Source organism: Meriones unguiculatus, chromosome 1 (assembly GCF_030254825.1).
Source record: "Meriones unguiculatus strain TT.TT164.6M chromosome 1, Bangor_MerUng_6.1, whole genome shotgun sequence".
Lineage (NCBI taxonomy): Eukaryota > Metazoa > Chordata > Mammalia > Rodentia > Muridae > Meriones > Meriones unguiculatus.
The window spans coordinates 166,469,914-166,493,427 of NC_083349.1; the positions used below are offsets into that span (position 1 = coordinate 166,469,914).

General features: G+C 37.5%; 1 protein-coding gene and 1 pseudogene across 6 annotated transcripts in view; both read left to right on the top strand.

The window, feature by feature from the left end:
• Window positions 1-23,514, top strand: part of Opcml (opioid binding protein/cell adhesion molecule like) — a 1,127,739-nt gene that overhangs the window by 889,622 nt on the left and 214,603 nt on the right. The gene's annotated exons all lie outside the window — the stretch shown is intronic.
• Window positions 11,596-11,844, top strand: LOC110556954 (protein transport protein Sec61 subunit gamma-like; annotated as a pseudogene).

A 23,514-nucleotide genomic window follows, 5' to 3' on the forward strand; every position in this document is an offset into this window, starting at 1 on the left:
TTGCAGGCATGTCTTCGCTAGGTTTCTATTGCTGTAATAAAACACCATGTAATAAAACATCATGAAGTAGGAAGGAATATCATCAAGGAAGGAACTGGAAGCAGGAACTGAAGCAGAGATTATGGAGAAACAGTGCCTCCTGGATGGCTTCCCAGGGTGTGCTCGGCTTGCTTTCCTATATATACAACCCAGGACAACCTGCCCAGGGATGGTACTGGTCACGTCAACCATTAATAAAAAACACATGCTCCACAGACACTTGCCTATGTGCCAATCTGTGGAGGCACTTTCTCAGCTGAAGCTTTCTCTCCAGATGATTTTGGCTTTTTCAAAAGTTGAAAACAGCCACTAAACAGCACAAATCTAATGTACACTGTGTGCATACCTGCGCGCGCGCACACACACACACACACACACACACACACCATGGCAGTGTTTAAATTCTTATTCTTTTTATAATACAATGACATCACATAGGATTCCCTTCACTGGTTGAAGCTCTGACCCACAGATTTATCTAGGGTTGATCCCATAACACCAACCCTTTAGAGTCAGCATCTCTACCAAAAGGTTCCTTTTAGGAAATCCTCAAGCTCTTTCCCATCTGCCTCAGGGTCTATACATTTTCCGTTTCTCCCTCTAAATATTTTTTTTCCTCCATTCACTACATTGACTCTGGTACCTTTCAGATTTAAACGCATCTGACACTTCCTTAGCAACGTCTCATTTAAACAATTTCCCATTGTAAGTTCCACACAGCAGTCCATACATCTTTTTAGAGTACTTGTTTTACGATTTTCCATGCCTTCCCAAGTTTTTAACAAATATATTCCTCCCTATTAGACCTCAAGTTCCAACAGGCTAGACTCTAGGTTGCTCATATCTGTTGCTTTACTGCAGCGCCTGGTGTTTAATGGCCTCTTGTTGAATAAATAATGAATGAACAGATGAAAATTACTAAAAGGAAGGTGGAAATCAGTTACACAGAAGATTGCCTGGAAGAAAGAAACATGGGAATGTTGATGTCTGTCTTAAGATGAAATGATAATCTCCTTACAGGAAAAAAAAAAGCATTATTATTTTACTATCTTATTAGCTATTCATTGAAAAGCAGGCCATGTAAGAATATCATTTTGATAATTGTATGATGATCTCAGTTGTATTGAGAAAAAAATAATGCCTTCAATTAGAGTTTGCCTTTCCTTGAAGAGAAACAAAGGCCAGTATTACACACCCCCAGGTCAACAGTTCTGCATCACGGTGTATTTGTATTAGGATTCCCTGCTGAAGGTGTTAATGGTATGTCTCCTACCTCCCTGGGAGCTCCAACAGGAACAAGCCTGTATCTTAGCTGTATAGTAGCACACTGAATCTCACTGAGAGGAAAGCCCAGACTAGACTGTGCTGGCCCAACCTCTCAGGAATTCCCTCTGGGTCCTGATGTCCTAGGGAGCACACAGTTACCTCAGTAGAAATGGGAAAGGTAAGTGATGTCAATCAAGTAGATTTATAACCCAGGTTATAATGACTAACCCAGGTTAGTCATTATGGCCACTTGGGAGACTAAGGTGGATGATACCAAGGTCATGGCTACCAGGAGTACAGAGTCTAAGATAGCCTAAGAGAGCCTAGGCAAATTATGAGGTTCTTTTTCATAATGAAAACTAAAAAGACTGTCCAGTGGTGCAGGGCTTGCAGAGCATACACAAGAGTTCAGAGGTTCAATCCTCAATACATCTAAATAAATCAATAATAAAAGAAAAGGAAAAAAAAATCTTACAAATGTTGTAACTAAGCTAGGTTAGTTAAATTACTAGAAAAGAGGTCCTGGGGGAGTACTAATAATTAAATGCTGGTACTACATTTCATTCTAAATTTCTAAGCATAGGGAGTGAAGACAGGGCGAATTATGTTAGGTACTTTCATCATTGATGTGACAAAATAAATGGCAAGAAGCAGCTTAAGGACAGAAGGGAAAATTGTCTGAGTTTGAGGTACAGTCTGTCACAGTGGGGAAGGGTGGGTGTGGTCAGCCGTACGACATGACATGCAAACTGGAAAGTGCTTCAGCTCAGCTCTATAGAAAGTCGAAACATAAGCCCCGATAGAGGGTTCCTTGACGCCACCTACTATCTGTAAGATGCAAATTAACTGTGCTAATTCACTGTTCATTTGGGGCACAATCACTGCTATAGAATGAGATTTCCCAGTCATCTCAGCAATAGAAGCATATGAGCAGCCATTGAGGAGGTCGGAGCCCATGCCCTGAAGTGCTGGTTTCATTTGAAGCTGGATGGGATAGAACGTCCAGAGGCTACAGGGACATAGTCAGTTTCAGATGATTGAACTTGCAAGTCCAGCATGGATTTGGCCAGCCTCAGTAGCAGAGGAGGCTGAATGAGCAGCAAAGATTTGCAATCCAAGGGTTCCAAAAGAATTTGAGGAACAATTTAAGGTATATGCAACACATAGCAGTTTTGGATGATTGACATATTTAGTGTAGTTGGCATTTAAATTCTAGCCTCCTCTCTTACCTAGCAGATGGTTAAAATTTAAAAAGACTTAAATACTGCCTCTCTGAGAATGTGGATCAACTAAAATAGTCTAACGTTGCTGCTGGGAGTTGACACAACGACGCAAGAAAAGCTGTTTAGTAATTGCTATTAAACTTGAATATGTGCCTATTTGTATTCTTCAAATTCAAATTTTGGGTATTTCCTCCCAAAAAATATAGTGGTGCATATACCGGAAGACAAGGAAGTAAACCGTTCATAGTAGCTTTGTTTAAAATAGTAAGAAATGGTCTACCACCCAATATTCATCTATTAGGGAATGAATAAACAGATCGTGGGATGTGTGTTGTACAAAGGCACATGACATTAGAAAAAAAGCAGCAAACTATTAAACACATAACAACATGGAAGACAACACCACAGATGTTACAAGTGAGAGAAGCTAGATACAAAAAAGTGCTTATTTCATTGTTCTGGGAAGCATTAATTGGAATAAGGTATAAAATAACACTCCAGAATAAGGGACTATTTTATATCTTGATCTGTATGGTGGCTACATGAATTACATGTTTTACATTTTTGAGTTTTATTTTTATTTCATGCATTAGTGTATGCATTTATGCCATGTATTCCTATGTATTCTATGCATGTATGCCATGTATTTTCCGGAGGCAGGAAGAAGACGCTGGAGTCTCTGGAACTGGAGTTTGGGGTAACTGTGAGGTCCCTGACTTGGGTACTGAGAACCATACTCGGGTCTTCTGGAGGAACAGCAAGTTCCTGAAGCATCTCGTTAGTCCTTTATATTTTACATTCAAAATCTAAGTTCCTTTCTGCATAAAAGTATACTTCCATCTTAAGCCTAAGAACACGCATGTGTACATGTATGCACACGTGCAAGTGCTCATGCATACACACACAGAAAACAAGCTCCTTTCTAGGATTAAAATTAAACAATTTTCAAGTTTGCCATGAAAACATAAGAGAACCAATCCCCCACATTAGGCATTTTAGACTCTGTTGTTTACCTTTTCCTTCCAAGGAAAGTGTAGACATATCAAGTAAAGGACTAGTTCAAATTACTAGAAAGAAGACCCTTCACTGTCTCCACCCATCTCTGAGCCTTGACAATGACAATTTATAAAATTGATCATCAAAAAGGGAACAAACATTTGGGCCAAACACGGGCTTCCAAAATTGATCCCATAGATTGCTAAAAAAATACTTGGTGGTTTGCTTCAAGAAGAGTGATGAGGGGGAAAAATTGACTCACAAAGAAAATACAGAAGGATGACAAAGCTTTAAGTGTAGCAGAAAATATCAAAATTCAAGTCTGTCCAGTGACAAGAGAAAAATCTCAGAGAAAATAACAATGAATAGAGGGGAAAGGCACCCTAGAAAGAAGAGTCACACAACAAAGACAACCAAATATAGAGGCCATTTACAAAAAAGCTGACATGAAAAGAGGAGAGAGAAGCATGGGAATCTATGAAAAGGCTACTGAGGGAGCAAAATGTACACAAAAAAGAATGACTTGAGATAAAAAAATAAAAATAAAAATAAAAATAACCCAGATTAAAAGCGAGGGTGAAATAGCAGATGGGAAGATTCTAACAAAATGCTCAGAGGTGGAAAAAAGAATGCCTGGCTTTGCTGGAAATTGATGTTTTCACAACAGCAGAAGGACAGCACGGTCCACTCTGTTGGTTTTGACGGGCAGCCCTGGGAAGCCAGACTCAGTGGAGAAGAAGCACAGGGACATAGGAACTTCTTGGATGTCACAGTCTGAGGATGGGACTCCAGGGTACTGGTAAGGAAGTTCATCTCTTGACAAGCTGTCCCATCCTCTTCTAGAGATGACAGCACCTTTAGCTCCTGTGGATTCTGGCTGGATGCATTCACATAGCTCATGTGAGCCTAGAGAAAGCATCTTCCCACATGGAAATGGGTTCCAGTGGAGTGTTGCAAGCCTGACTCTGCTCTTTAGCCCTACTGTTCATGAGCCAAACTCCTCTCATGTCCACGCTTCCAAATTTATGATATCTTCTTTATTAGGGTTGTGTGTGTGCGCATATATATACTGTCATGCATAAACAATGTCCTGAGTTCACCTAACATTGCTAATATGTTCATTCATCCAGGACTAAACACTTGGGATTGGACAGCCCAAGCACAAGCTCCTAATTATTACTTTTTTACAACTATGAGATATTCGAGACAGCACGTCAGTTGCCAACAAATTCAGAGGAGGATATCACATTGCTTTGGAATAGATGTCTTGGGCTTAATGTCTGCTCCAAAAAGAAAAAGTTTGGCACCTGGATTTTAGTGGCAGAGCCCTGGAGACAACACTGTATAACCCAAGTTTATTGACAAGGGTGGCTTCCTACAGACATGAAAGAGCCCGAGATTGAAGTACCGCTTCTGCTGAAAATTCTAAACGATTCCTTCACTGCCTGCTGTTAGTCAACCTAGCACATTTGGAAGAACTGGAATGTTAAACAACAACAACAAAACAGAGCTGATTAATTGTGGCAAAAGCTGTTTTGAGGGGGAGTATATGAAAAGTTGTTGTCCTATTGTACTTCCGAAAAAAAAATGAGCATTTTATTGCATCTACAAATTGCTCTCTGGAAAGTACTTTCATTTTCTAATTGTTCATAAATTTACTGACAGGTGGTTACACAGTAGGTATAGTGTCGTTATTTTCATTTTATTATATACACTGTTTTAACGAGAAAATCTGGCAGAGCTGAGTATCATATATCATCTGATGTACCCTGAAAATGTGTGGGTAGGCAGGTGCAGCCCAAAGCTGCTCCTTCCCCAAGCTCACCTAAACTCCCTTCACGCAGGGTCAATCTGGACAGCTGTGTCTAAATGGAATACATTAAGATGGTGACAGTGAAAAGAAATTGTTTTTCTATGGTTACTCTTTTGTCTAAACAGTAAGAATAAAAAAAAATTCTCACGTTTCTAAGTTTTCAGTACTTGGAATACAAAGTTGGTGCTTATATGTATATTAAACCCTAGATGTTTGAAACCCAAATTGTTCATGACCCCAGTGGGATTGAGCTGTATGTCTGTCTTTCTATCTGTGTAATATATGTGTATGCATGCATATCCAAGTGCACATACCTGTGTGTGCCAAAGCCAGAAGAAGATGAGAAAAATGTTGTGTCCTCTTCTATATTTTTCTATATTATTTCATATATTATTCCCTTGAGATAATGTCTCTCTCTGAATCTAGAGTTTCCTTGTTTTCTACTAGACTAGTGGCAAATGAGCCCCACTGATCCTTCTCTGCCTTTACATCCAATCCTCAACTTCCTCCAGCACTGGGTTACTGGCAGGATATGAACTTAGTTCCTCACAATTGTCCAGTATTGCTTTTACCCTCTGAGAAATTCCTCACCATGGGATTACTTTCTTCTTTTCTGATAGTGTTTCAATAAAACTTTATTCACAAAAGCTGGAGGTATGGCCTATGAGCTGTTTTATGAATTCCACAGAAATATTTGTCATAGTGAAAAATGTACATTTGTGGCAAAATAGGAATCACACCTGAGCTCAACTTTTGACAAGTTGATATGGTTATAATCAGATATGATTGGAGACAGCAGTAAGAAACTGGACTTAGCAGTCATTTGAAGAAAAAAATAGAAAAGATTGAATAGATGCTGTAATAGCACCAAGATTCTTTTTTCTCTTTAAACTCAATTTTATTCATTCTTTGATAATTTCATATATATGTGCAGTGTATTTTGATCATATCAATTAACCACTCCCCCTCCAATTCCTTTGAGAACCCCTCCACATCCTCCCACTCCAAACTTCATATCCCACACAGTACAATCAACACTGTACTTACATGTATGGTTGTCAGATCCTGACAGAACCTGAAGAAAACAGACTTTTTCAAACTCAGTAGCCTTCAGCTACTGAGACTCTTCAGACAGGGACAGGTCTTTCTGAGTCTGTCTCCTGTCTAGGCTGAAATTTTCACCTGCTTGGCTTTGTGTTGGTCTTGTGCAGGCACACAGCCACTGTGAGCTCACTGTGAGTGCAATGTCTCTGCTTTGTCCAAAGTCATTATTCTGTAGCAGTCACTCATAACTCCTGGATCTTATACTCTGTGATACCTGTCCCTTGTCAGAGCTTTCTCAGAGCTATGTTGGAGAAGGTGTGATATAAATAGCTCACTTGGGGTTAAGCATTCCATAGTTACTTCTCTTCTGCACTCTGAACAGCTTGGGTCTCTATATTAATTGTCATCTGCTGCAAAATTAACTTTCTCTGATGAGAGTTGAAATCTATGGCCATACAGAAAAGTAGTTAGATGGTCGTTCATATTATATTCCTTAAAAAAATAATAGTGTTAGATTCTCTTTAGGGTCTATGACCTCCCAAGCCACGGATATTTTGGTTAGGTTTACAGTGCCAGACAGGAGTGGAAACGGCCTTAAATACAGTCAGGAAGTGATTGGTTTACTGCATAGCATTCATGTCACTGTTGCACTGATTATCATGCCTCTGTCTCATTAAGTCAACCATTGTTATGGCTTACTGGGTTTAAAGCTGTGGATGATTATTGATCACTTTTCTCACTGCATATAGCACTAGGAATGCTCATCATTAGAAAGGAATCTGCCAATTCATTGCCAGTTCTTTGTCTCCATGTTCTGTGATCCAAGTGTGTGGTACCTTCATCAGTAAGGTTTTACTCTTTAGTTCTGAGGTTAGAAAAAAAAACAAACAAATGCAATCACCTGTTTAGTTTTGGGGACACTGTAGGACTTTTCTGACTAATACTTCAAACTACTGAATCTCTTGATAAACTATGACTTGGGGTTGAGGTACTATTTTTTATACAAGGCAACTACATACACACATATGTGCGTATATACATACATGTATGTATGCATATTTATGAATATTTGTGAGATATACACACACATACACGGAAGCTTCTAAAATAATCGGTTCCCATATAAATTTTCAAATGCCCTTATTGTTAGTCATTTCTGGCGTACCTCATTGTCTTCTCCACCCTCTCAGTCTTCTTCCATGTGTACCCCTCATCATCCTCTTTTTATACCACCTGTGTCCTATTCCCCTTGCCTTAAAATTTCTCCAATTTTGTCTTTCTAGTTTAATGTCTTCTAAGGTTGTTCCAAGTTAATCACACATATGTAAAGATCCAAAACAACTTTCAACAACTTTCATTCAGGCTGTTAACTATGAAACAGACTTTTAACTCTAGAAACTGTTTGGCATATCCAAAGCAACTGAAACTTTCCAAGATACTAACAGATACTCAAGAAATATTGATAATTTTCAGTTTTAACTGTTGCTTATCATTCATTTACCAGACTTAAGATGATTTTCAATATAGGTATGTGTGAGGCATATTATCCATTCATGGAAAAATAACCTCATGATTTACATAAAACCAAGTGAAGAGAGATGAGTTCAGAACTAGGTTCAAATGCTTGTGAGAGTAGAGGAAGTAGAAAGGTCGTGCTTCTAACTTCATCTGTAAGGGAAACAACATATCAAGATTATTTTGAACATCCAAATGATCCTTCTCATATTTCTTCTCGTACTTCATCCTCCAATAGATTTCAAGAGCATATGTTATTCTTTTTTTGTATACAACCTCTGTTCCTAATTTTTTCGTTTACGTTTGGTCTTTGTTTTTCGAGACAGGATTTCACTACATAGAAAAATCTGGCCTTGAGCTCACTATGTGTTGTAGCTCAGGTTAGTCGCACAATGATTCTGCTAAGCTTAGGAACATGAATTGCCACACCTGTCTCTCTTTTCTTGTTTCTGTGACACACACGTTTCATATTGTGTCACTCTTTTTACTACAGTCTCTTACTCTGTTTGATGATGCTTAGTCCTCTGTATAGCCTTGCACAGTAGGTGCCTCCAATATTCACACATGGCCTGCCTCTGCTTACCACACATGCTCCTCCATGTCAGTCTCTTAGGTAATTACTTCACAGTCTGGATGCTTCTCCTGGCATCCTGAGCAGCTGTTTACTAGATGCCAACATCTCAGTGTTCTACAGGTAGCCTTGAATCAGTATGCCCCAAATGATGCTCAGTTCCAACTGCCCACTCTTGAGCTTGTATTTGTCATTCTTCATGATCACATAGTTATTAAGATTAGGGATCTATAGCAACAGAAAAAGACAGCTAGTTAACTCTGAATTTCAAATAAGTATCTAGTTATTTGTTTTTCATGAGACAGGGTTTCTCTGTGTAGCCTTGGTTGTCTGGGACTCACTTTGTATACCAGGCTGGCCTCAAACTCACAGAGATTTATCTGCCCCTGCCTTCCCGAGTGCTAGGATTACAGGTGTATGCCATTGCACCTGGCTGTCATTGCTTAATGTAACTATGTTCACTGAATACTTATAACTGAACTTAAATGGATGGTTTATGTCTTGTCTCGTAGCTAAATTCCATAATTCTGCAACAAATTCCCAAACAAGGGATACGTATTTAAAACTTTCCCCTCTTTTATTTCTCCAAGTATACATCATACTCAAATATTTTAAGTTACCTAATTGCTATTTATACCCCAAATCTCTTTTGAATGCAAGTCCGTGCCTTGTCTTACCTGGATTCCTCTACATTCATTCTGGTTTGAGTGTAGTTGAGTTGTTTTGTTACCCACACTCCTGCCTTACCTACCTTCTGCCTGTGCCTGCATGTCTGACAAGGTCATCACATTGAGCTTTGCACATCAGGTTAAGAAATTCAAGCAGAGACCAGAGAAGGGGGACTGAGACAGGACTTATAAATTCTAGCCTGTTCCTGGGATAAGGATAAAAGCCATGTCTGTATCTCTCAGAATTCCTGTTTGTGTGTCTTCACAGTCCTCAGAGGCCTGGCTATTTGGAATGGTTTGATGGTGTGAAAGCTGCCTTCAAGCTTATCCCCATGTCTCCCTTGCAGTTGCTATTTTGTAGCATTTCATTTATATTATTAAATGCCTGTTTTAAATGTTTGAGAAACATTCACTGAACTTCTGTTAGGAGAAAAGCTCTAATCATATATAATTCCTTTTTTCGTGGAGCATATAGCATTGTCATAAATAAAACAAAATAGTCAAAAGTAGATAAAAAGCCTAGGGCATTACATAACACATACACGGGCTGAGCACAGTGGGACTTGGGGGAGGAAATTGTCACACCATCTTAGGGACAGCTGGAAGCGTCTTTGAAGAGGTGACACTGAACAGATTCTGTAAGGATGATTAGGAGTAAGCCCGACGGTCAAGGAAGACCACGCATGTCAGTGTGAGCCTACAGAGCAGCACTCACAGCCTGTTCTCAGGCCTCTGAGGAGCTGCAAGGCTGGAACACAGAAGAGAAGATAAAAGCAGACACAAAGGAGAGAGAAAGATAACATGAGAAACTAAATGAAAAGATAAGACATTAGGAGACCAGAAAGATTTTAAGCTGAGAGAGAAATATGATTAATGTTACTAGATTTTAATTTAAAAAGCATATGTATCTTATCATGGAAGCAGATAAAGCATAAGGACGATATGGGAAATACTATAAAAATAAAAAATAACTTATCTATATAAATAGATCCTACTATTGGACATAGTGATCCAATAAGGGCATCTTGACATGGACCAAATAAATGACTCCACTACAAAAAGTAGCATTAAGTCTAGGATTCGGGCAAACTGGTTGGTTGCTCACTTATATAAGATTGAAAAACTAAAACTGAAATTTCTTAATCAAGCTGCCTGGGTTTTGGCAGGGATTCTTTTTTTTTTTTTTTCCTTGTTGAAAACTTCTCTGTACACTGAAGACTTTAAAGAGAAGATTCTAAATATACATCTATATGTATATATGTAACTTTTTTAAACGACCTTTTTATGATATATTCAAGTGATGAAACATCACACCTGCCAGCAATGAAGCTGAAAGGCTATAAATAGAGAATGAAATAGAGATCCAGAGAGAAAAATAAGCACATCCATTATCTATCTATTGCAATTAGGAGAGTATTTTGGTTGCAGACTGGAGAGAAATGGGTACTAAATTGCTTCAAAACTTAGGAACAGGAGATATACAATAGATAATGACCAAAATTTATGTATCTATTGAAAGAATTATTATGAAGGTGGTATGAATTATCTAACAGCTCTAACATCCCAAATGAGTTGATTGGATTTGCTAACTAAGGTAAAATGTAAAGATCCCAGAGGAAGAGGTAAAAAGAGTTCTAAGCAAATACTAAATAGTTCTTTCCAGAAGGAATATTGGTGTTGGGTGTTGAATTTGTAATTCTTGGTGTTAAATATTCATGCTTTAGGAAGCATTGAGGCCTCTGATATGTGGAGATGAACGATGTGCCAAGGAAGATCTCTACAGCTTTTCAGTGGTAGTGAGAATACACATGGATCATAGATGTGTAAAGTGTGATCTCTGTACCTCCTCCATGTGTGGTGGAAGCAGATACAGGAAGCAGATTATTAAGATCAAATGCTGAAATACAGTTTTTTTCGGAGAAAGCCCATGGCTTTGTGGAGGAAGATGTGACTGTCTGGCTTGGTCACAGAGGTCTTTAATGAGCTGAGTCTGCAGTAGCAGACAGATGATCTGTTTGGACAACATTGTCTGCAAAGAGAATAGCATGCAGACTGACAGTAGCAATTTATTGGGCTTCTTTGATAGAGGATGAAAAATGAATATTTGTGTCCCCAAGGAGTGTGCAAGTTAAGAGAAGTCCAATATATTTACAACAAGCACTAACACAGGATATCAAATCAGAGCTGATGTTTATAAATCTGTGGAAAGGTAATTTGGATGGCAAGAAAATAGTGCTTTGAGATGGAGGCAGAGCTTGATTAGGGCTTGTTTAAAAGGCATTATTTGGAAGAGTGAAAGTAATTAAGGAAAAGGGAACGATACAGGAAGAATATTTTAATGAAGGTTGGATATTTCTTATTTGACAAGAAAGAAAATAGGGGAATGCTTACAGATTAGCAAGCCAATTATGCTTGAGTTATGTGTCTTTGGCTTCTTCAGCAGTTATCCAGCAAGCAATCATGGATCAGGTAGTGCAGTTTGTTAAGCCAAGTCGGCAGCTTATAAAGGACTCACTCAATTCAGCTGGTTAAAAGATGTGCTAGACATGATAAAAAAATAATTCCAGGAGATTACTGTGTCCACGGCAATAGATGTGGTGCACTGGTTTCTTTGTGAAGCTGACCCACATCCCTATTGACAATGTGAATGTGGGCAGTGGGGGTGGAACATTTATTTCATCTTGGAAATTCATGAAGGTGAGGGTGTGAAAAGCTTGTAAAGAAAAAACTTGTTTTTATTTCCTTCCCTCTTTCTAATTTTTTTATTTCTAAATTAAAATAATTTTGAAAAGCAAGGTCATGGTTCACTGGGACTGCAGAAGAATGGAGAGGAGGCATCATGAGAGGACTTGACATCAGTGATGAAGGGATGGGAAGAAGCAAGCAGAGAAGGGCCAGGCAACAACAATGAGATACTTTCCAAAACAAAGAGATTAGGATGAAGAGGGTTTAGGTAAGGCGGTAAGAAGAAAGTATAGTATTATAATGGTCAGTGATTTTATGGAAAAGATTATTTTCCAAATTCTATTTGAGACGTAAAAACATGAGAGGGATGTTCCTGGGAAAATATGAGTTAACCAAGTGTGTGTGTGTGTGTGTGTGTGTGTGTGTGTGTGCGTGCGTGTGTGTGCGCTGTCCTGCTGGTTGTGAGCAGGAGCCTTTAATGTCTGAGCCAGCACTCCAGTTCCTGTATTTTGTAATCTGGTGCATGGCTAAGCCTGAAGAGATGGTTTCCCCCAATGAGTCAATTCCTGAGAGTAAACACCCACTAGTGATCAGACCTTATTTCACAGAACAACTACTCCACATCCCATGCCTCCAACCATGTCCATGGTCAGGCTCTCAAACCTGAGGCCCTTGGATCATCAGAACCCACAGGCAAAGTATTGGATAATAGAGCACATATGGAGCCTAGAGATAGCATACGTTTGCCAAAGCAAGTGTTCCTTAGGTTGCTCACGCTGCTTTGCTCCTTTCCCCCATGAAAAGTAAAAGAAAGGCTCTTGTCTCTGTTTTTCCTTTCCTTCCTCTGCCTTTCGTCTGAAGCAGGACATCTCCCATGGCATAGCATAGCCATAGCCTTGTTTCTGGAGGTCTGTGACTATTGCAATCTCTATGACAGTTCACTGCATGCCTTGTCCCAAAGGATTACAGGAAGTCCCACGTATGTGACGAAATCAATACGTTGTTTGAGGTTTATAACTCTTGGTTGCCTTGTATAACATAGCAAGACAGGGCATAAAAAATACCCAGGAGAATATACCTACCTTGTACTATACAGAAAGGGACTTAAATATGATCATCTAATTTTCATTTACTTTTCAGTGTGGTCACATCTCCATTAATAATGCCCCTACTATGTGTAAAAATAGAAGCTAACTCTAAAGATACCTTCAGAAATTAGTATCAAATAGTGCTACAAAGCTACTCTGTTTTATCGCACCAATAAAATCCTCTTTTAAGATGTCAGAAACATCTAAAAAATGATTTTTTGCTTTATTTTGTTTTTTCTTAGTTGGCCCCAGGTGCAGCATTGAGTTCCTCAGGTCCATTAGTTTATGATATTTTGTTGTCTTTGGTAAGTAAAACGTGGTTCAGCTTAAAACAAAGTCAAACAATGAAGAAAGCTGGAAATGCTAAGCAGACTGCAAATGCTAAGCAGAGGGTTAATACTATTCTGTAAGTAGGTCATAATAATTGATTTAAGGAGAATTAAAAGCACTAATAGATTAATAAAACAAGAGGCAGGAATATCTATTTCAAAAATGAATTTAGTGGAAAAGCAGCATTTCAATTGTGCTTGAAAAATGGGGTTATTTAGTATAACGATATCACACACTAAAATGTTATTTAATTTTTTTAAATATTTTATTAATACTTTGAGAATGTCATGAAATGTATTTTGATCACATTCATCCCCCAGATTCCTTTCACATCCACTTCTACTTCACTGCCCATCCAACTTAATATCTTTTTTAACCCATCAAGTCTAATATGTGTTCAGATACTTTTTAGTATGAGCCTATGCATCTAACAGGAATCACACTCATAAAAATCCACCTCCTCAGACTCTTACCTCCTTATCCTCTCTTCTTTAATTATACCTGATCCTTGAGATTAGGGGTGTGATCTAAACATCCCATTTATAACTGAACACTCCACAGACTTTTTTTTTTTCCATATTGTGTAGTTGTGTCCTTCCATATTTCTCTCATGAGAGCTATGCAATAAATCATTTGAATTCATTTTAATACCTTGGTCATTTGGTGGTATATAATAATAGCAGGTTCTCTCCTACAACCTATCTGGGTATAGGCTCTTGGTCCCAGTAACAGTGTCAAATATGGGCTTCATCTTATGGAGAAAGAATTAAAACAATCAGAAAGCAGTTGATCGCTCCCATAACAGCCATGCCACTATTGCATCAGTGTGCTTATTGTGCCAGACCTGTCATTGGAGATCACAGCATTTTCACATGGGTGAGGTTGTGGATTACTTTTTTCCTTCAGTAGCATAGCACCTTCCAGCATTATGAGAGCTCAATGGAGGGGATTAAGCTTTCTGTTCAGAATCCTCTTGATTTATTATTACTACTTTTTAATGTGCTGTAACTCAGGAATATGGTGTCTTCAGAAATAGGATATTACCCTCATTTTCTGGAGGGTAAAAGAGCAACAGCAAACCTGTAATGTCGGGCTCTTGTGGTAGCCCACTGGCAAACAATTCAAAACAAAGTAACCAGTTTCAGGTACTAAGGTTTTTATTTACTAGCTTGTGACATCTAGTTGGAGTGGTTGTTTCCCCATTTTAAAGTAACCATTTACAATATATATGATGGTTCTATAGCAGACTTTTTTCGTCTTTTTCAAAAGATCTTTAGTGTTAATTATTCTTCCCAATATTCCAACCTCTACCCTGCCTTCCCATTCTCCACTCCATTTACTACCTCCTGTTCCACTATTCCCATTTCCCTATTTATCCTACTGTATTCTCTGTACCCTCCCTTGAAAGACACCCTTCTCCTTCCTGACCCTTTACTAGTTTCTTATGAATAGTCCCAATGAAAAACACATATCTAAATATTTAGAGCTAGCATCCACATATGAACTAAAATATGTAATGTTTTCCTTTTTGGGTGTGAGTTATCTCACTCAAAATGACTATCTACTGTTCTATCCAATAACCTGAAAATTTCATGGCATGATTTCATTGTTTTTAAGATAAATAATGTTTTATTAATTAAATGTACCACATTTCAGTATCTATTCATCAGTTTGTAGATATCTAGAATATTTTCATACTGTGATGTTGTGAATAGAACAATAATTAATATGAATGAGTGACTATATGTATAGTAAGGTATAGGGTCCTTTGGGATTTATTTGCCCAAGTTGTGTAGTAGATCTATTTACCGTGGGTTTTTGATTTGTTTTGTTTTATTTTGTTGTTTTTGTTTTTGTTTGAGGGATCCCCACACTGAGTTCTTTAGTGGTAGTACCAGCTTACACTCCTGTCAAAAGAATTAATTGTGTATTTTTTTAAACTTACCGATTTTGATTGGGGGAATATAAAGTCTCAAAGTAATTTTAATTTGTATGTCCATAATGGCAAGCAATGCTGAACATCTAAAAAATGTATCTCAGATACTTGTATTTCAGCTTTTGATAACTGTTTAGTTCTTTGCTCTTATTTTTCACCTGTGTTTATTATTTCCTAGATACTAATCCTCTGTCAGATATATAGCTGCTCATGATATTTTTCCTGTTCTTCAGACTATCTCTTCATTCAAATGATGGTGTTATTGTCTGTGCAGAAGCATTTTAATTGCATGTGCCTCCCTTGGTCAATTGTTGCTCTTACTAGCTGCTCTAAACTAGTGTCCTTATTTTTTTACTATATACAAAACTCAATCTTAAATGGATCAAGGATCTCAACACAAGATCCAATACCCTGGATCTGATAGAGAAGAATGTAAGGAAGATGTTCGAACTTAAAACAACAGAAAAAGATATTCTAAAAGGGTCCTGGGAACACAGCCACCAGTTTTTATTGTAATATTGGCATATTTTAAAAGCAGAGCATTTGGTAATGCAAGAGTGCTGGTTAGAAAATGCGTCGTCACATATCTTGAGTATGGTACAACTTATTTGAGAAAATAATTTGAATGTGTAACCAAGACCTTTAAAATATACTTAACCCTTAAACAAGTGATTTCATCACTGTTACAGGTAGCATAAATATGAATGTCAATGCATCGAGTTGTTCTTCATATTTTTACTTGTGGCCATTTTATAAGGTGTATATCATGTATTTTATGATCAGCGAGGACACAGTAATTAAAATACAGCCATTAAATTGTACTTGCGCATTTAGTGAAGCGAAGGAAGGTATACATTACAGTGGTAAACTCAAAGGGTAAGACACGATCTCTCTCCGTGTGTGTTCTCATGCTTGAGAGAAGAAAGCATATCACTAGACATCTACTAGGACAGCTAAAACTAAAAAGACATGCAACAGTAAGTATCTGTGAGGGAGTAAAATATTGTGACTCTTGTGGACGTGTTAAAAAGAAAAACCAAAATGATTTTTTTTTAATTGGTAGTTTTCAATGCATTTCTGTATGTGCCTCCCCAGTAACTCAACAATTATACGCTTTGGTGTTTACATAAGACAAATAAAAAATGTGTCTTCAGAAGAGAATTTTCTGAGAATAATATAGCCATTCATCACACTGCCACAAAAGAAACTGGAAACAACCCGGATCAATCTGAATGTCAATAGATGTCTTAGAATGATCATGTTGACTGAGAGAAGCCAGACACAACAGGTATATATTATTTAAAGCTACATACATTAAGCACAAAATTAGGCAAAATTAGCATATGGTAATAGAAATTTAAATGCTTGCTGCTAGTGGAGGAATATGACAAGAAAAATTTCCAAGGATATATTCTTTACTTGTTTTTAATTTATTGAGTACGTAAACTTTTCAAACCTTATTAAATTACTTAACATCTGTGGTATGCAAATTTTATCTCAAGAAAAAAGTTGAGGTGAATTAAGAAATACATTAAATGCTAAGCATTAAAAGAACAAAAAATACCTCAAATATAGGCCAGGTGTATATATACATAAACATTTTAATGTGTACATAATATGTTATAAGAAACATTTTAAATCAAAATAAGAATCTTAAAAATGAATTCAGCCAGGAAAATACATTTATACCTAACTCTGTTTATTAGAAACAAAGCTATACTGTGATTTTAAAAAATACTCAGTAAACTACTAACATGCTGAAATATCTTATTAAAACTGTGAAACACCATGTCTGTAAAATACTAGATCCCGGCAAAATGTAATCTGTTAAAAATCACAAGTCATGTCGATAATTCTTTGTTTTATTTACTTTTTTCTATTAAAATGCAAGACGTCTATGAGACTCTGAGCGTCTCTCTGTAGAAGGCCACTGAACTGTGAGTTTTGCCTAGGTTTTCAGTTTGGTGACAAAGCACCTAGCTGGGAAAGGGAATTTGGCAATCATGCTGATCTGAGCTTGTCTGTTCAAATGGTTTCTGCCTCAGTGAGTTCCTGGGTACGTCTTTAAAATGAAGACCTGCAATTAGTTTAAAATTTAAAAAGGGAAGAAAAATAGAAAAAGAATGCAATACTGAGATTGTGTAGTATCCTGTGAGACCCCTAAGGTGCTTTAGAAATCCATATTTCAACACATTTTTGGGGTGTGGTGTCAGTGAATAGCCAAGAGTAGACTATAAATTTGTAGAAGTGCCATCAAAGCATTATATGACATTGATATAATATTTTATGGTTTAAAAGGTTTCTTTGCATTCATTAACACATTAGACCTTCACAATTCTGTGACATAAGAAGAGCAGGTAATACAATTTCCATGTTAAAGATGAGAAAATTGATATTCAGAAAGATAAAGTAATTTTTGTAAGGTCAGGTATGTTGTAAGTAATAGAGCTGGGATTTAAATAGGCTTCTCTTTCTCAGGAGCCATCCATTTTCAATTCTTCAACCCCTCTCTCTAGCAGCATAACAGAGTTTCAGATGGGTCTAATGCCAATCAGTGACTTGATGTCCAGCTTGAATATATCCACTATTGTTTTTCAGTAAGGATAGGAAATTAATTTCTGTCCTTGCTATGGTATAAGCTCTTTGGTCTTATCTGTCTGTCAGTGGTCACTTAACCAAATGATGCACATTTCACCATCTCCACATCTTTTAAGTCATTTCCTTCAGCAATCTGTTGATCAACTCTAGACTTATCCAGCTCTTCAGAGGGGTGGGGAGGGAGACAAACAAATAGGACTGTTCAGGTATTTCAGTGATCTATGGAATACCTAAATAACGAGTTATATGGGAATTAAGTTCTAAGCTGGATAACACAGAGCCTTAAGGAAGTAACATTGGTTCTGGCTTTACAAGTTATCATTGTCTGTATGATCATAACAAAAATGATTTATTTCTCTCTTTCTCTCTCTCTTTGTTTCAAGTACTGAAACGTACAACTGTTAGTATCTGAAAAGGGCAGTCGGTAATATGTCTCATACTTCTCAAGTAACAAGCAACTCAAGAGAGACACAGGGAGAAAATAGAGATAAAAATAGCACTTTCATTTCTAATGGGAACCTAAGCTAGAAAATATAGTTTATGTCTTCAGGAAAACAAACACTCCAGTCCTGGCCTCAGAATTAGGCACCATACCTGCAGTCATGGGGAGTTCTGGAGTCCCCAGAGGCCCTCGAAGGCCAGATTCTTGCTGCACAGCAAGTTTCTTACATCCCCAAGTCCGTTCCCAAGAGCAAAGGAGCAGGGATAGCTTGATTCACCTATCAAATAAAGATTTGACAAATTCTAAATCACACATATTTATTTCATAGCTATTCTCTCTCTCTCTTCTACCTTAATTTTTTTGTTTTGTTTTGTTGTGTTTTTGTTTGTTTGTTTGTTTGTCTGTTTGTAGAGACAGGGTCTTTTTTTTTCAGGACATCTTCCCTAGATGTTCTGGACTTGCTTTCTAGACCAGGCTGTCGTCAAACTCACCACGATCTGCCTTCCTCTCCCTTCCTATTGCTGAGATTAAAGGCATGCACCACCACAGCTGGCTTGCCTTTTGTTTTTTAAGGGAGAAACAAGTAAACAAAAGTTTAGTCATTTGCTGGTGAAACTCCAGAATCATTGAGATTTATACAAAAGGTCTTTTTGACCCACACAATTTGCAAGAGAAATTAATTAACTAAAAGACTCATTTTCACCAATATATTTTGTTGTTTTTTTCACTCTAAAATGAAGCTTTATTATTTTTTAAAGGAACAATAATTTATATTTGTATTGCTTATCAGATAAATTTGACAGGAAAAGGTAATTTGTTGACCAGAGTCTGTCAGACATACATGGCTAATGCATTGTCTTGATAAAACTAACTTCAAGGAGGATCTCTCTGTAAGAATCAGGATTGATTTTGTGAAGTAGATCATCTTTGTTGTCAACAGCAGCACTTTCTTAAAACTTAACAGTTCCTTGACTCTCCCAATCCCATTGTACTGAGAACCCCAAGTATGTGGCTGGGCAGTGGATCCTATGTCTTCATTCAGTACATCCCAACAGAACTCACAGTGGGAGGCTGAGTTTGATCAGGCTGCTTTAAAGCCACAATAACACTAAGAGAAAAGAAGGCTGGCTTGGTAAGTTTCAAAGGTAGCACTGCAAATCAGCCCTCCTCCTTCCAGATAAAGGCTATCCATTGTTTGAAGCAATAAAGTGCAAATGAAACAAGCCTTTCCATGCACAATTGGGCCTGTGAGTCCATAAATGCCTGATTGTGTATGCAAATGATCATGCACACCTAGTCCCCTGCTTGCTACATTCATGCTTTAGGACTTATGTAAGTGCTTTGATTGTATTTTAATAAATTTACTCCAAATTGTCTGCAGATAAATGATGCTTTGGAAAATAGTTATTTCCTTTAAAATCTAGATTTAAACATACCCTCTGAAAGCCTTTCAATGAGTGGTTCCGTGTCAGCCAAATGAAATATAGAATGAAAGCAATCATCAGTGTGATGCAAAGTAAATGCATGTCATGTAGATATTGTCCTGCGGACATTTGCCATGTCATGCAGATATTTATCACATGATTCTAGTTCTTCTGGTAGGAAAAGGGAGCTTTTTTGGCCTTTGTAGGGTTAAGCCAGTCTAATCACAATACCAAACCACTGGGGTCTGATAATATGGTAGTCTCAGCCTCCCTGTAGAGTATCTCCAGGTACGGAGAAGGGGACCCATTATGGCTCCAGGAATCATATGTCTGAGAAAAAAAAAATGCTTTTCCTGTGACTCATTGCGACTTAAATTCATTGCAGCTCTTTGCAGGAAAGAAATAGTGATTTTGAGGAATTGAGGTTACAGAGCTATGAGTGGAGAGGAAAAAAAATCCCTGACGTTTTGCCCCACCCCTTAAAGACCTGCAATAATAAAGCACTGAGGATTTATCTAATGTCAAAGAACCCCTCTCTGCTCCTGTGGGAAGACCCTGGGTTGCTGAGGGACCATTTGTATTTATCAGGTAAAGTGCTGTCATCTCACTAATAAGCTTCATAAATATTTTTCTCTTCTCCTCAAAAGAAATAAAAAAGAATCCAATTTTGTGATGTTAATAAATAAATAAATATAAAGAAACCAATTTTCAACCTTTCTAATGCCTTGGTAGAAAAATGTGGCTGAGTTACTTACTCGCTGCCTTCCTGGAGAGACTGATTTGATTATCATTTATATGATCATAGCTGTATAGGTGACACAGCATCCACTACACAAGTATTCCAGTATGACCAATGACTGGGTCAAGCTTTTATTATCTATTTGTGCATTAATTTTGACAGTTGTTTAAACATGGAAATGAACCTGATTTTTTTTTCTACTGAATTTGAACCTGATCTCTTCTTGTAGTCTATCTAGATCTGGGATACTCACAATAGACTCTCCAACACTGTGACTGCTTCCTTCATCATTCTGATTTTTCCTTATAAGGACAGATGAGACCGATTAAGACCAACATACATCTATGTGTTTTGCCTGGTTCTTCCAAAGTGGGCAAATATCTAGAATTATATGCCATCCCCTTTGAACCCATGTACACTCACTTTTGTTGACATCATTGATGAATACTTGAATACCTCCATCTTTTAGTGGCTATAGCTGGTAACCTTGAATTTCAGCCCCCAACAAGAATTTAGCCCACAGACCCCTTTGATCTAGTGTAGAACCAGTATGTCCTTGACATTTGCTGCAGAATTTCTTATTTCTGTGTCTCACACTTCTATATTGGCAGTATAGCTATTGTCCTTTGCCGGGACTTTTATGTATTTAAGCTCTAGCTTGAACATTAAAGTTCTTAAGCATTAGTCTGCTTCCATCTTCACATTTCTGCTGGCATTTGTTAAGTGACTTTATGGTTCAAATCTGCCTCGGGCACCATCAGTGCCCAGAATGGGCACTGGCCTCCTGGAAATTACTCTAGGCTCCCTCACATGGACAGATAATGCACAGTGGTTAGAGTCAGGTTCTTTCAGGATCCAAGGATCACCTGTACATTCATACCTTGCCATCATCTGAATCTTGAAGGATTGTGCCTACCATTTAGGCATTTGTCATCTGGATCTGGAGGATGAAGAAGCTCACACTTGTGAGAAGCTGCCTATTCTATTTGCTTCAATGAACTGAAGTTTTTTTTTTTTTAAAAAAAAAAACAAACTTAGACATTAATACGACACACCCCTCCAAGCAAAAAATGGCGTGAAGAATTGTTAAGCTTTTACACTGAGCAGAGTGATATACCGCATCATAAACTAAAGAGACTTGTCCAAAGCTAAATAGCTATACAATGTAGAGTTCAACACGGCATGGAAGACGGCCATTTCCTCAGAAAACATTCCAGGGTCTCACAGTGATGGTGGACACAAATGAAATCAAATTCTTGATGTTAAGCTATTAACAATGTAATGAGGGAGATAGGTACACGCAGTTATGATGCTTTGTCCAAAGAGCCACAGAAATCATGTGTGATGCATTTATGTGGCACACTCAGTGTAAACTCTTCCAAAGAAATGGTATAGGCGAGTAGTTTGTTAGCCACTTAAAATAGTTTATGCTTTAATACTGTATGCATTTATGATATATAGTTATATCTAGATTTTAAAGACATTTAAGAATGTAATTTATACATTGTGTTTTATTAGTCATATTTATATTTTGATAAGAAAATGATGAAAGTATATTAACCTTCTGGAAATTGTTTGTACCTATGTTTACTCTGATGGGCTAGGTATCCATATTTAAAATATAGGTTCAGGATTTATAGGTTACCTGTCTTACATGTTCTGCAATCAATTGAGGCCTGTGTAGGAGAGTAGATGAACTATATGCTAACTTATATATTAGTATAGATTCTTTAAGTTCTATACTCAGACTCCTACATTTAATATCTAGCAGAATTAGCTAGGACCGGCTTCAGAAAAAGTCAGAGTGTGACGTTATGTCATAAAACACTATTTTAGCTATTGTATATATGTGTGTGTGTATGTGTTGTAATATATACACAATATGTAATGATATACAAGATATATATACACACACAGACACACACACACAATTTTCAACTTTATAATGCCTAAGTGAGATTCTCTTTGCTTCTCAAGGTTTTCTGTTGACAAGGAGTTGCTCTTGGCAGTCTCCTTGTGTTCCTCTTTTTCCCTCTTTCATCTCCCACCCCTTTCTTCTCTTCACCATCACAACTGAAACCTTACTGATAATTCTTATATATAGACTCATTTCTCAAAATTTGTGACAGTTTCTGTCTATTGAGCACCTGTTAGGAACTTCCCCAAATATTTTGCATTCACTCTTCATATCATCTGAGGATGAAGCCATTACTAATCTTATACTGATGAATAAGCCAGGGTATGGTGGGAAGACCTCACTTCCTGAAGATTCTACCATTGACAAATGGCAGAAGAGGGGATTGTGTGAGTTGTGATGGCCTTCTAACTCAGACTCCCTTCTTCTGTGCATAATGACTCACCATGAAACTATAAATGGCAGGTTCCTGCAACCCTGGCATCTTCCTAACCTTTAAAAATCAGGTTTGTGCTCTCCCATCTGTCGTATCCTGTGCCATCAATGCATTTAAATAAACTGATTAAAAAGTATGCTTTCTGGAGATCAATGACAATTTCCTGTTTTTTAAAATTCTTTGTAGAAACTAGGTGTTCTCAAATAAAATGTGTGCACATTATTTCTATGTGTCACAGCTGTGTCATAAAGTTAAGTTGAGCGTATACTCTAGCTAATCAGTCCCTTGGCATTAAAACTGTCAAACAGTCAGTACAGCAGCGAACAGTAGGAAGTGTTTGCTAAAGTAATCAGCTTTAAAGCAGTTAGTGACAAAAATGTGAATCTCAGGTCATAATTACTCTCATGAAGATGGCCAGCAAACAAAAGCTTATAAAAATGAACAAATCAATTCTGTTCTAGGTCCTCCAAGATATAAACTCTAACTCTTAAGATCTCTGAGAAAATCTATATGGGAAATTCCTGCTTTATTATCAATGTCATTAAAAAGATTTTGCCCTTAAGAAAAGATTGGACATAAGCAAATAAACATCTAAGATAACTAGATAAATACATTTAATATGTTTCTGTTTTTTGATTCAACTCTTCAGGTAGGGTTTTTCTTGAAGATTCACCTGATTTATGGTAAAAGAACAGGGTCTGTGCTGAAGATGGTAAAACCAACACACACACAAAAGTGATACTGAGAACAAAACATGCCAAGAGGGAACAAGGCTAGTAGCTCTGG